Source organism: Microplitis demolitor, chromosome 3 (assembly GCF_026212275.2).
Source record: "Microplitis demolitor isolate Queensland-Clemson2020A chromosome 3, iyMicDemo2.1a, whole genome shotgun sequence".
NCBI classification, from domain to species: Eukaryota; Metazoa; Arthropoda; class Insecta; order Hymenoptera; family Braconidae; genus Microplitis; species Microplitis demolitor.
In genome coordinates this window covers 17,434,393-17,448,193 of record NC_068547.1, presented here as the reverse complement: position 1 = coordinate 17,448,193, position 13,801 = coordinate 17,434,393, and the positions used below count along the sequence as shown (strand labels likewise).

The 13,801-nt window shown below is 26.3% G+C and overlaps 1 protein-coding gene across 2 annotated transcripts in view; it reads left to right on the top strand.

The window, feature by feature from the left end:
- The window catches only part of LOC106693472 (bromodomain-containing protein DDB_G0270170), a 79,425-nt gene that overhangs the window by 44,758 nt on the left and 20,866 nt on the right, over positions 1–13,801 (top strand). The gene's annotated exons all lie outside the window — the stretch shown is intronic.

Genomic DNA, 13,801 nt, shown 5'->3' with positions numbered 1-13,801 from the left:
GCGCTAATAAGTTTTATCTAAATTATTAAATTAATCATCAATAATTAATCGTTCAACATAAAAATTTTAGCATAATTTTTTTATTTAAACTTTCACACAATTTATTTTTCTATTCAACACTTGCTATGCCACTTAATCATTTCTTCTTTAAAAATAATAAAATTATCATCTGTTTACAGTTATTCCAACCAAGACCACCCTCGAGTACACGCGTTCAATTTAATTTTTTTCTTTTTGATTTAAACTTGAATACATAAACTTTGTATATCTTTACACAACTTATCCAGAAGAGTATATATATATATATATAGTGCTACGACCCGTGTAAAAAAAATTCGTTCCAAAAAGATTCCAAAAAATTTTAATATGTGGAACTTCTAAACTTTAGACAGATTAGAATTTCGAGTGGAACTTTTTTTGAACTTTTGTACTTTTGATAGTAAAAAAAAATAACTTTGTGCAGGCCTGGGTCAAAAATAAAACTTGATTTAGACTTGGTCGTCTGAAATCGTGACTAAGCAAGCCAGTTAAGTCGAAATCAAAGCGAATTTGTGTGAATTCGTCTTGGTTTCGAATTAACTAGCTTATTTAGTTACAATTTAAGACGACCAATCTAAATCAAGTTTTACTTTTGACCAAGGGGTCTTTATATGAGCAAATTTTAAGTCAAAACGAATCGATTTTAAAACATATTTTCGAAAACGTATTTGTACTACATTTTAGCCTCGTTCCAAAAAAGTTCTCATTAGAAATCAATAATGATATAAGAACCAAAAAACATTCATAAAAAATTCCTAATTAGAAGTTTCTGAACTTTTTCGAAACGAGGGTAAAATATAGTAAAAATACGTTTTAAAATAAATATTTTTTTACTCGAAATTAGCTCATATAAAGTCTTGCACAAGCCCTTTTTTTTACTACCAAAAGTACAAACGTTCAAAAAAAGTTCCACTCGAAGTTCTATTCTGTCTCAAGTATAGAAGTTCCACATTTCGAATTTTTTTGGAATCTTTTTGAAAGGAATTTTTTTTACACAAGATCTCAAGCAATATTTTTTTCCGACTTCCGAATCAGAACTCTATCTTCAGATTTATCAAAACAGCAACAAATTTAAAAATTACCCGGGCGTTCTAAAAATTTTTATAAATTATATTTTATACAATATTTCTTTCTCTACAATTACAAAACTCGACTGAATAAATAAGAATAACTGAATAGTAATAAAATAGTAAAATCGATTCGACAATCAATTTAAAAATGTCACCAATATATTAACTGTAACACAAAGACAACACTTTATCTAATTATATATATTTTTATTTTTTTCCAAATCAATTATTGAAAGTGATATAAATGCTTATAATTATTATTGTCCTTGAAGCACCTGTTTGTCCGCTGAAATGCATCAGTGCAACTAATCAAGTTATATAATAGCCGAGATCACGGGAAGTGATATAAATAGGCGTCTTGTTCGTATTTTCAATTGTCATGTTTTTTTTTTTTTATTTTTGTTGTTTGTTATTTTTTTTTTAGTAATACGGGTAATTTATATAGATGTATATATAAATATAAATATAAATATAAATATAAATAAAAATTCTTTTGTTAGTATTATATTGCAGTGACATTGCAACAGGACGTTCATAATAAAAGTAGACAAGAGGGGGAGCAAAGAGAGGAATGAAGTCGCAAAACATGAGTTTAATTTTTGTTAATGTAAACAGGATGATTGTACTTGAGGAAATCGACTGTATGATTCACATTTTGTATAAATTTATCACACACTCGATATATAGCACTTTAGACTCGAGACATTTTTTATTATATTTGTCTCTGAGAGAGTAAAAGTTAATTTCATTAAATGAACCGTAGATAAATTGTCTAATTAATTAATTATGTAATAAAATTGATCAGACATGGAATCGTGTAATTTTCGTAATTTGTTGTATAAAATAATTTTTTTTTCTTATTGTTTTGCAAGTGATAGAAATGTGGATTGAAATTGGGAGTAAGTTAGCATGCATTGGAAATGAGCTCGTGTGATATTTTAAATTTGGGAAGGATTCGAGGAGAAAAAGTTTCGCGTGATTTCTCTTCAACCTTGTATTGTAAGACTCTTTATTGCAACACGCGAATAAGAGTAAAACCTGCGGTTAATATGTGTAATACGATGTCATGACGTCATGATTTATGTCTTGCAGTATTTTATTTTTTGGCTGATCTAATTATTTGATACTGAAAATTATTATTTTTATTAAAATAAAGATTTCGAATTAATGAAAATTAGGCTAATAATTGACAATGGGATAAATGTTTAAAAATAGGGTAAATTTTCTGATTGGAAAATTTATTTTTCAAATGACTTTCACATTATTTTTATTGGAGTCTACTCAATAAATTTATGGCGATTATTATTTCTTTAACAAAACATTATAGACATAATCCTTATTAGATTACTTTGACATACATTACAAATTAGATATTTAATATAATAAAATGATTGTAATTGTTTTAATTAAAAATAAAAAATCACAAAAAGGCCATTAAAATTAATAGAAAATTAAGGAAAAAATTTATAATAATAACTTTCTCAATTTTTATTAACACAACTTTTAATCTCGATTCTGTATAATCATAAACGTGGGATAATTGCACCAGTCATGAAATGCATACCACAAAATATGTATGTATATGTACTGACAATGATTAGAGAGATTACCCACCTTTCACTGTTAGAAAGTACATGACAAAAGTTACATCTAATGACTTAAATAATTATTGTTGATACACCTGTTCGTCTTTTGTTAATAAATCAATTAGTTATTTCGACTATTAATCATACATATGATCACACATGCGTATATATATGGCAGGGAGAGACAAAACGGGGTAGGGGGTGTACATGGGGTACTCCCGAAATTTCATAAAAAAAGTTTGTTTTTTAAATGTTTTTTATACATTCTAAAATCACTTTTGTAAATATAATTGAGCATTGTTTTGAGTTTTCTTTACTGTTTTCGAAAAATTTTGTTTTTGTAAAAAAATGCTGTGAAATCAATTTGATGTTTTTCTTATCAATTTTCAATAAAAAAAATTCCTAGTGTCAAATTACTTCGGATAGATTTCAATCAACTTGAAAATATTTACAATATTTATAATTTTGCTTAACTTTTAATAATTGTTTTTGAAAAAAAAAGTTCGGTAAATGCAAAAATGCACGACTTAATGCTCATTTGCAAAAAAAAAAGATAAATGTACGATAAAAAATTCAAGGACAATTTTTTTTCTTTTCTGTTACCCTAGAAATTTAAATTTCGTTCCGAAAAATAGTCAGATGTATTTTTTCGCGCAGGCACGACTGGTGTGACGAAAGTATATGTAAAAAAACATATATAAATATACAAAATTAGTTAAATTCTTTTTATTAATTATAATTAAACGGGACCGAATTATAGTGATAATTAAAACTATTAAAAAAAAATTTTTCTTCCTTTGCATTAATAAATTATGTGAAATTTTATTTTTCTGTATGTGAACTACTCACAGAAAAATTCAATTTAATCAAATTTATTTAATTTTACCCACAAATGTTAAAAATAGTTTTTCTAATGGCAGCTGAAAATTTTTTTACTTACTTTAAATATCATTAAAAAAAAAAAAAAAAGATTTTACGTATTTGAGTTTCCGAAACCTTAGTATTTCTTAAAGTACTCTCTTTTGTCCCTTTCCCCCTCCCTTTCCTAGGTATATTATATTCTATGAGACATTCACGTAACATCCAAGTGATCTAAGCCTCAGTTTATATTTATATTTTTTTTTATTGACATTTTAATGCTGAATTCGATAACTTGATCAACAAAATCCGGTTTCTCATAATTTCTTTGAACTATTTTATGTACATAATACACTAGAAAATTTTATTCAATATCTTTATCCGCATATACACAATTACATAACAGTTTGTATTATATTGCAGATAGTGATCTGATCATGTAATTCTGCAATTCATCTATCGATAATAATACACAAACTTACTTTATATTTTGAAATAAAATTATTTCCGCACTGTTGCAATAATTAATTTTTTTTTTTTTTTTATTTGAATTATTCATTTATAAAAATATAAAATAAATTTACAAACACAGTATACAAATTAAAGAAAAATTTAAATGTATGTTAAAATAACAAACCAGTTGTTATTTTTTCGAATAAATGAATTAAAAAATAAATAAATGAAAATTGTGTAAAGAACGAAAATAGCCATGGACATAATATGATAAAAAAAAATGAAAAATAAAATAAAACAGAGCTGAAATATGGACGTTGTGATATTGGCTTTGCGGTGGGTGCTCGTGCATGCGTAACAAGACCCACCGAGCACCGGTTTATTAAAACCCGGCAATCAGTCGCATCCTGCGACCTGGTTTTCTCTAACTCATATATATCTTGTCGAGATACGCTTTAAACTATTAGTAATGTCCAACCAACACTTTCTAAGCGTTTGTTATTATTTTTATTACTAAGCTATTTAATTTTATTTACTATTAATTTATTTATTAATTTTCTTTAATGAAACCGATGACAGGTGTAATTTTATTTATTAACTTCACTTTCACATTCACGCTAAAATATTGATTATGAATTATTAGAAACCCATAATTTATATTCTGAAAAAAAAAAAAAACATTTTGAATTATATTTTTTTTTTATCAATAATTTTATTTGACCTCTACCAAGGTCTACTACGTAATACGAACACTCCTATTTCATACAATCAGCTTTTACTAAACAATAAAAATATATATATCAAACTTTCATCTGTTATCGATCCTGTCGAACTGAACATTCATAGCTTAAGGTTATCATTATGTGAATTAGTGAGTGGCCACGCGACTGGTCATTGTTCCCAAGCTATTAAAAAAAAAAAAAATTCTAGTTGCACGCACATGTGCAGACAATTCCTCAAGGACATTGACCTATGTTAATACCTTTATCATCGCTAAAAATTACACTATAATATAATATAATATAATAAAAACTATTATTAAATTTATTCTTATAAAAAAATTAATTAATAAAAATTTTAAATTTTTAACTGTCTTAAAAAATTTAGATACTACACGAAAAAATTGAGATAAAAAATGTACGAATTTTGATTGTGCTGTCAAACCAAACAGGAAGTTAAGTTACAAAAAAATTATGGTGCACTACAAAAAATGTTGTACACTTAAAAATTATTTATAAATTTTAATTAATATTATTTGCATAAATTAGGAATGATGATAGAAAAAAAAAAATTTTTATAGACTTGTTTCAAATTTGGTTGACAGTATAATAAAAATTCGTACATTTTTCATCTCCATTTTTCTCCGCACAGTAAAAAATGAATCATCAAAGTAAAAAGAAGCTTGTGTTAATATTCTGAGTGTCAAATTTTTAACACATTTGTGTGTCAATTTAACACAAAGTATTTATCTTGTTTAAACTGTTGCAATTGATTAATTTTTTAACACACAACTGTCAAATCAACACTCAAAAATTGACGCCAATGAACGTCTAATCCACGATTACGATGTTAACGTCGTAAATTTTGGTCGAATTTTCTTTCCGTGCACAAAATATTTTAACAATAATGTCGAGTATCACAAAAGAACTCTTGTAAAATTTTTACTTTTAACGTTCGTTTTACACACGATCTGTGTTAATTTTGACGATTCCTTTTTTTACACTACTGTGCGTGTAAAAATAAATTTATTAAGCAAACTTTATACAGGCCAATGACCTATTTATAAATTCGCTAAGCTCCAAACTTTGAATTCGATAAAACACAATTAAAAATATAAAATACTTTTTTCATTTATTAGAACCAACTAAATTAATTTATCAAGTAAACCATCAGTTAAAAAAAAACGGGCATAATGATCTAGCTTAAAAATAAAAAAAAAAAAAAACAAGTTGATAAAAAGATATGAATCAACAATTTCAGCGGCTGTTTGATCAATACAAAACTTTATTTATAAAGAGCAAACGGTGTGTAAATCTATCTTACTCTAGTCTTAGCCGACCTCGAGACAGCTACTTGCAAAGTTCACATCATGGCAAATCACGTCAGTCACGCCGACTGGCACGCTTGCATGATCGCGATCAACCGCGCAACATCCCTACCTTTACCTTTTTCTTCACATATCTCTACTTTCTTCGTTCATTAGCCATTACATATATATCTATACATATACATATACACCGACTAAATTTCGTTATCGTTATCATTAATCATCATAATATAATATAATTATTATATACATTCACTTTTAATAAACACTTCCTTTTAATTTTATTTTTTTAATTAATAATATTTTTTTTGTTTCATAAATTTAAAATAAAATCAAAAGCATGTTTTCTTCCTTCATACTTTATCGGAGTAGACATCCGCTTTGAAGAAAGGGTTGGGCAAAGCGCATGTGTGATGCACAGCACGACAGGAGAAATTTTCGCTCTGTAAATATTTCTTTTAAACATTATATCCACATGCTCTTTACATATTTGTATATACATGTATATATATATATATCAGCTAGTAGTGTACTATGGTTTAATTTTTAGTGTGGTAAGCATACATTCATATGCACACGTGGTATGCATACTCTGTTGGTACGTGCAACTCGACATAGCATACTGTAATGTAACTTCACTTTACTTTACTTTGCTTTGGTTCACTTATATGTTTGCTAGAAAAATCACAAGCGGCTAACCGTATCGGTACAAGAATATAACGCATATATAAGACCATCTATATAACAAACTCAGTGTTTATGTTTACCTCACACGACTAGACTCACATATCTAGACTAAGACTATCTTCTCTTCGGCGCAACTTCTAAACACAACTAAACTAAAACTAGTATTCCTCTACACTATAAACGATAAATTTAAACGTCGTGTGCCTTATCTCTGTGTCGTTTCGTTAAAAACTAAATAATTTCATTAACATGCTAACTATTTCCTGGTTTGATGTTAAATTATTATCTATAAATTTATACCACTTTCCATTTTATTTTTATGGTATATTACACGCCAAGGGAGGATAGTAGGGCATTTCAGTCCGCGTATAATTGCCTATTTTAGTCGAAGCGAGGGTCCTACCTTTCTCTGTGATGTGTTTACTATTTTTCACTAGATCTGTGTTGAAAAGTTTAAAATTTTTGCCTCTTTTATGATCCTCAAATTTATTGCAATAGAAAAAGAAAAAAAAATATGAATATGGTTATCGAGTTACTGAATCGACGTCAAATACAATTTTAATTGCTTTTAAAAATTTCAATTTCTCGTCATATATTTATTTATGGAAAAATTAATCAACGAAACAGTTACCTGCTGCGTGACGAATGAAAAAAAAATTTTTTTAAATTAGCTGAGGATTAAATTGTTCATAACGGCGGGAAAATTTTTTTATTTGATTTTATTTGAAGATATATACTTTTACAAAATTAATCTGAAATTTAAATGCAATTTTCTTTAAATTTGAAAAGCAAATCTGAATTTAAAAAATAATTCTATTATTCTGATTAAAAAACCCCTTTCAGTAAATGAATAAAAATTAGAGTCATGACAAATAAATTTCTAAAAAAATTTTCTCTTACATATATATTTTGCTTTCATCTGATTAATGTTTAAGTGTATCAATAAATTTTTTTTCTGAAAAAAAAAAAAAAAAAAAAAAAAAAAAAACAAACATATTGTATTTTTAGAATAAATAGAGAGAAAGCATTACTAATGGAATGAACGAACAAATTTAAGTTGAGTAAAAGAGTGCCTTCCATTATTATTATTATTTTCTATCCTCGTAAATTTTTTCTCTCTTTTCTACATAAACTTATTTTTAATCCTGTTTCTGTTGCGCAAAACCCAATGCACAATAACTTTTTGTAATTTTGTTCAATAGTCTTCCAGGGCCTCAATTTCTTTGTGCAATCGATGCTCGTCGAGGATACAGATATATTAAATACTAAATATACCTAGACATGGTATAAACTTAATTGTCTTGAATTTTTTCTTTTTTTTCTACTTCTCTTTGGACCTGTAGTTTATTTTTAAATAATAACATTTAAATACACATTATCCGCATTAATGTCGAGCTTCACGTCACTCTTAATCCGTAATTTATGTAATTTACTCGTTACGTTTGCAAAGAAATTGAGTAATTTCAATTCATTAGTGTAGGTATTTGTTATACATATATATATATATATATATATATATATATATATATATTACATCGACAATTGTGAATACATACCAATTAGAACTTAAAATTTCGTAATAAAATTGTCTGTTCTAATTTGTGATTATTTTTATTTAAACTCAAAGTTGGATATAACTACAGTATTAAATCCTCTTTAAATGGATAGCTTATTTTTAAAGCTATGCCACGAATCTTGTTGTTTTACTCGTATATACATTACTCACTTTATGTGTTTATTTTATGAGAAGAATTTTCTCAAAACATCTTAATCTTTTTTTTTTCTTTTGTTTATAAAATTATAAATTTATATGTTGAAAATATATTTTCAAATAAATTTGAAATTTCGATTCCCAATTATTAGGACTTTAGATTTAATTTTTAATACAATGGTTGTCAATAAATGATAACATATTAGGGGTATGCGAAAAGTTCAAACTTATGAATAATTCGAAACTTTTCGATTGATTTGTCTGAAAATTATAAAATTTTTTTCAATAATTCAAATTTTTGTCAGAGGTAAATAGAATTCAGTCACGAATCGATGAAAAAATTAATTTTGGTTACTTTGAAAACTTAACTTTCTATTAAATAAAAATTGAACATTTGAAAACTGATCAGAATTTTCTCGATTCGAATCGAGTAATTTGAAAAGTTACGAATAATTTGAAAAGCTACAAATTATTTGATTTGAATTTTGAATCGAATACTTTTATAACAAATAAATCCGATGTCCATTATTTATTTAAATTTATTGAATACATTAAAATTATAAATATTTAAAAATATAAGAGCCTTTTTTATAGCGTTAAAAGTCATATAGTGAAAAAACAAGAGGTTTAAAAAATATTAAAATATTTATTTTACATTAGAATGTAACATTCAAATAAATAAAAATCTCTAGTTGATTATTAAAATAAATTATTGACTCTAGACCAACACACGCCTCCAATGTTTGATTAGGAGAAAATAAATACGTAAATGTATATCTATGAAAAGTATGTATTTATAAAAGAAAACCTTTAATTATTTTATGCATCATTTAATTTCTACAAGAGCCATTTTAAATAATCAGTTGAAATTTAATTGAATGGTTATTTTTTTTTAAACAATTTTAAATATACACTAACAAGAATGATTGAACAGTTTGACATGTAAAAGAGGTTTAACGTGCACTAGATAAGACATTTTTAGATGGTCAATTTGAAAAGATAATATTAGTTTGAATATTCTTAAAGGATGTTAATAAAAAGTATCGTTTATTTTTTTTTAAAATAATAATAGTAATTTATTAGCTTTCAAAGAATCCTAAAAATCCTAAAAAATGTTGATGACAGCTTTAAAAAATGAGTATTTTAATAATATTGAATTCTTAATGATTTATTAACCGTCATAGTAAATGTAAATTCAGGCACAGTTTTTAATCTGTAGACAAAAAAAAATCCTTAGGGCAAAAAATTTTTACTCGTCCCAAGAAAATCTTCACTTGCCTCGAGAAATTTTTTGCATTATTAATTAAAAACAAAAAATTTTTTGGGAAAACAAATCTTTTTTTTTCTGTGTACAGTTTTTATTCATTAAATATTTTTTCAATAATTTTTTAAAAATCAAATCTTATATTTTGATAATTAAAAAAGTTGATTTATTAAAGTAGATTGAAAAAAAGTTTTAAAAAAGAAAAAGTGAAATAAGTAAAATAGAAAGTGTAAAAATGACAAATTTTAAATAAAAGTACATCAGACTAAAATATTAGGTCAAAAGCCTCGCCTATTAATTATCTTTAAAGTCAATCAGCGGGTTTGATTCTGATGTGTATCGAAAGAGCTCTAATCGGCAAGTATGTAGTAGTACGTTTGAGTGAGTGAATAATGAGCACCTACCATATAATACGTGCGATGAGGATTGATGAGACACAGTTCAGAAGTAGGAGGTAGTGTTGGAAGAAAAACGGGTAGGTGCGGCGAAATTAGGTCCCACGACTCCACCCTTTGCGCGTCGTTACATCAACTTTGTATATAGTTTACTATATACAAATATATATGTTCATATATATATTTATGCAATATACATATGCATAAAAGCCCGAAGCTATCACGAGAGTTTGCATCCGCATACACCATGATACGTAATTAACTCTTGAACCCTGACAATGCACGCTGTGCGATTTAATTAAAAGACACGAATTCATAGTATATACTTACGAAGCTTTTTTATTCTATATGCTATATATTATATACTCCCTTAGTCGATTATCAAACTGCTATTACTATTACTAATGCACTATCGATATCCTGTCACGGATTTAATCCAACCACTCTCAGTTTCATTTAACTTCCTTTCTCATGATTTCTTATATTTTTTCTTTTGTTTATACTATGAGTTCCTGTTTATATTTATAATCACTTTACAGACATATATATATATATATATATATTAGGGTGTGTAAAATTAAATAATTTTTTAATCCCACAGTTCAAAAATTACAGATTTTACAAATTAATCATTTGGGAAAAAATTGAAATTTTCATCAAAAAAGAAACTTTTGAACGGTTAGATTTATTATAAAATGAAAAGACATCTTTTCAGTAGAATACTCGGCTTTCTGCAAAAATATATTATGGTCGTTTCAAATTATTAATTCGTTAACGAGTTATAAAATTTCAAAGTTAATCAAAATTTTCCCCATGTTATTTGAACAGGAAATTTTATTTACGTGAGCGCGCCTTTCATAATTGAGTTGGAGGACTCAATTTGGTACCCAATTTTCCAAAGTTACATTCAGCGTAATTTTCATATGGGACAAAAAAAATATCAATTTTCAAGACTAAAGTTTAAGTCAAAACGACTTCAGTAACCTTGAATAACTTTTGAAAGAGTGAATTTAGCCAAAATTGTGAAGAGACTTTTTTTGTAGAGCATTCAATTTCCTTTAAGAATATTCATTGGCTTTTTTTTTTCTAGATATTGATTTTCAATAAATTACAAAATTCCAAAGTTGAAAAGTCAAATTGTAAAATTATACCAATGTTCACGGTATGATTATGAGGAAACGGTTCATCTGACGAAAAACTTTAATCAGATCTTTTTTGTAGATCATTCGATTCCCTTTAAGAAATGTATTCAAGTCAATATCGTTTATCTCAATGGTTTGGGAGTTATGAGACAAAAACCCACTCAGTAAAAGAAAATCAAAAATTGCTATGATAGATCTCTTCATATTAATATTAAGGGCTCAAATTTTCACAATAATTTTTTTTTGTCATCCCAAATATTATTTTCGACATATAGTCTAATACATATATATCAATTACTTTATATTTCAATCGTAATCCATCATTCGTAAATTCAAAAAATTTTAATAAAAAGCAATTATTCAATTTTCTTAATTTAATTAAAAAAAAATACTTCTTTTAGTGAGAAATTTGCTGCTAATTAAATAATTAAAGAAGAATCGCTAAGAAAATCTAAGTAATTAATTTTTTGTTTTTTTTTGTTTTTTCAATAGATAAAATAATTTTTTTTTTTTTTTTTTTTTTTTTTTCACTAAACAATTGTTAGATAAGATTTGTGAATAAGGAGATACAATGATATCAATTGTTAAATAAATAACATTCAATGAAACAATGGAAAGAGAATAATATAATAATAAAGGTAATTGTAAATTTAAACCTTCGGTGGTTATCTTTTTATAAATAAAATATATATGTTGTCAATAAAAGTAATTTAATGTAAAGGGGTTGCGAGAATTGGGATCACGGTTAGTTGTAACTGGTCCATGGTCGATTATATGCAGCAGTGACTGTCAGTTTAAGATGACATCTAATATAAGATATATCCTTTTATCGTAACATCTATCTATAAATCCCTTGATCGACTTCACGTATCAATTTTGTCGTATGCTATGCAAATCCTCATTCCAATTGGATTAAATTTAATAAAAAAAAAAAATAATCATAATAAAAATAAAGTACTGCAGAGTACTGCATTAAATTGAGTTGGGTTACTTTATCAAACTATTTTACAAAAAATGATATCATAATTTACTATAGAAAGCTATATAATATAAAATAGATAAACTATTTAAATCGTAGCTGTTGCATCCAACTGATTTCCATCTGTAAATCTGAAGTTTATATGCTTTGAAATATATAGCGCCTGAAGTATTAACGTCACAAATGTTTGATTCGTTCTCATCTATTCGTGATGTTGATGTTGTACAGAGTGTGAAAGCCCTAAGAGGATGCACTAGAGCGCGTGATAGAAAATCGATTGGAATGGAAAGTCCTTAGCATATTTTAAATCAAAGTCCTACTTAAATATTTTTCACTCTTTCGCGCCACGAAACCTATTGACTTTAAATCGATAGTGTTGATATTCACGATTGCCTTTAGCTAAAAATTTTAGAAAGATATTAAATCATGATTTACTTGACACAAAAAGACATACTATAACTGTTAATGCCGCTTAATATTTTATTTAAGTTTTTTTTATTAAAAATTACACTGGAAAAAATCAGTGGAGTAAACGCGGAGTAAATCCGGAGTTAATGCAGATTGAAATAAAATCCAGATCGCTCCGCTAAAAAAAACAAACTCCATATGCGAAATGATTTTTTTTAAACTGTGGAACTCGGAGTGATAGTGAATTTATATTTAAATAAAATCTGTAATTACTCCGAATTTACTCCCAATTTTTTATAGTATAATTATTCAAAATTTTTAAATTAATAGTTTTTTTTAAATTTCGGATGAATGCTTTTATTTAAAAATTTTTTCTGCTCACTTAGTAATTAGTAATTACAATTTTCATGCAATCTAGAATTGAAAATGCTTGATATTAACCGTAACAAAGAACATGAAAAAATTATAATTATTCATATTTAACTACACGGTACTCACGAACAATGCTAGAGTGTTTTTATTTTTCCTCCAAGTAAAGAGTTAATTTTAATTATTTTCTTTTAGTCACATGTACTGTTAAAATTTTTTTAAGTCTAAAAATTACCTCAGTATAAAAAATATTAATTTATGTGACCTTACGTTAATATTCTATAATTAATAATAGTAAATTGATTTCTGTGCACCGGTTAATTGACAAAAATGGAAGCTTTTAATAAATTAAATTAAATTTTAAAAAAATGAATAAAAGCAAAATTGTAAATGTAAAGTAATATTTGCATAAAGGCTGTATAATTTAAAATGATACAAAGTTATTAGTAATAGAAAGCACTTAAAGGTCAAGTATTGCAGTGAGGTCAAGGACTATAGTTTATGTAGAAAAACGATATCGTATTGAAAATTGCAAAGCCGTTCGTCTTCTCTTCAGAAATACTGTTTTTAAGTAATAACTCTCGTGCACTTACTGCTCTTACCACTTATTTGGTCAAGTCTTGGTTTACTTTTCACAATCAGACCAAATGATACCTGAGTTGTAAAAAAAAAGTCTGAAATGAAATAAAATAAAAAATTTCTTCATCGATACTTTTACTTTACTTGAATTATAATATCAGTACACAGAAATAAGAATTTCTTGGCGCTAAAAATTTTTACTTGCCCGTAGAAA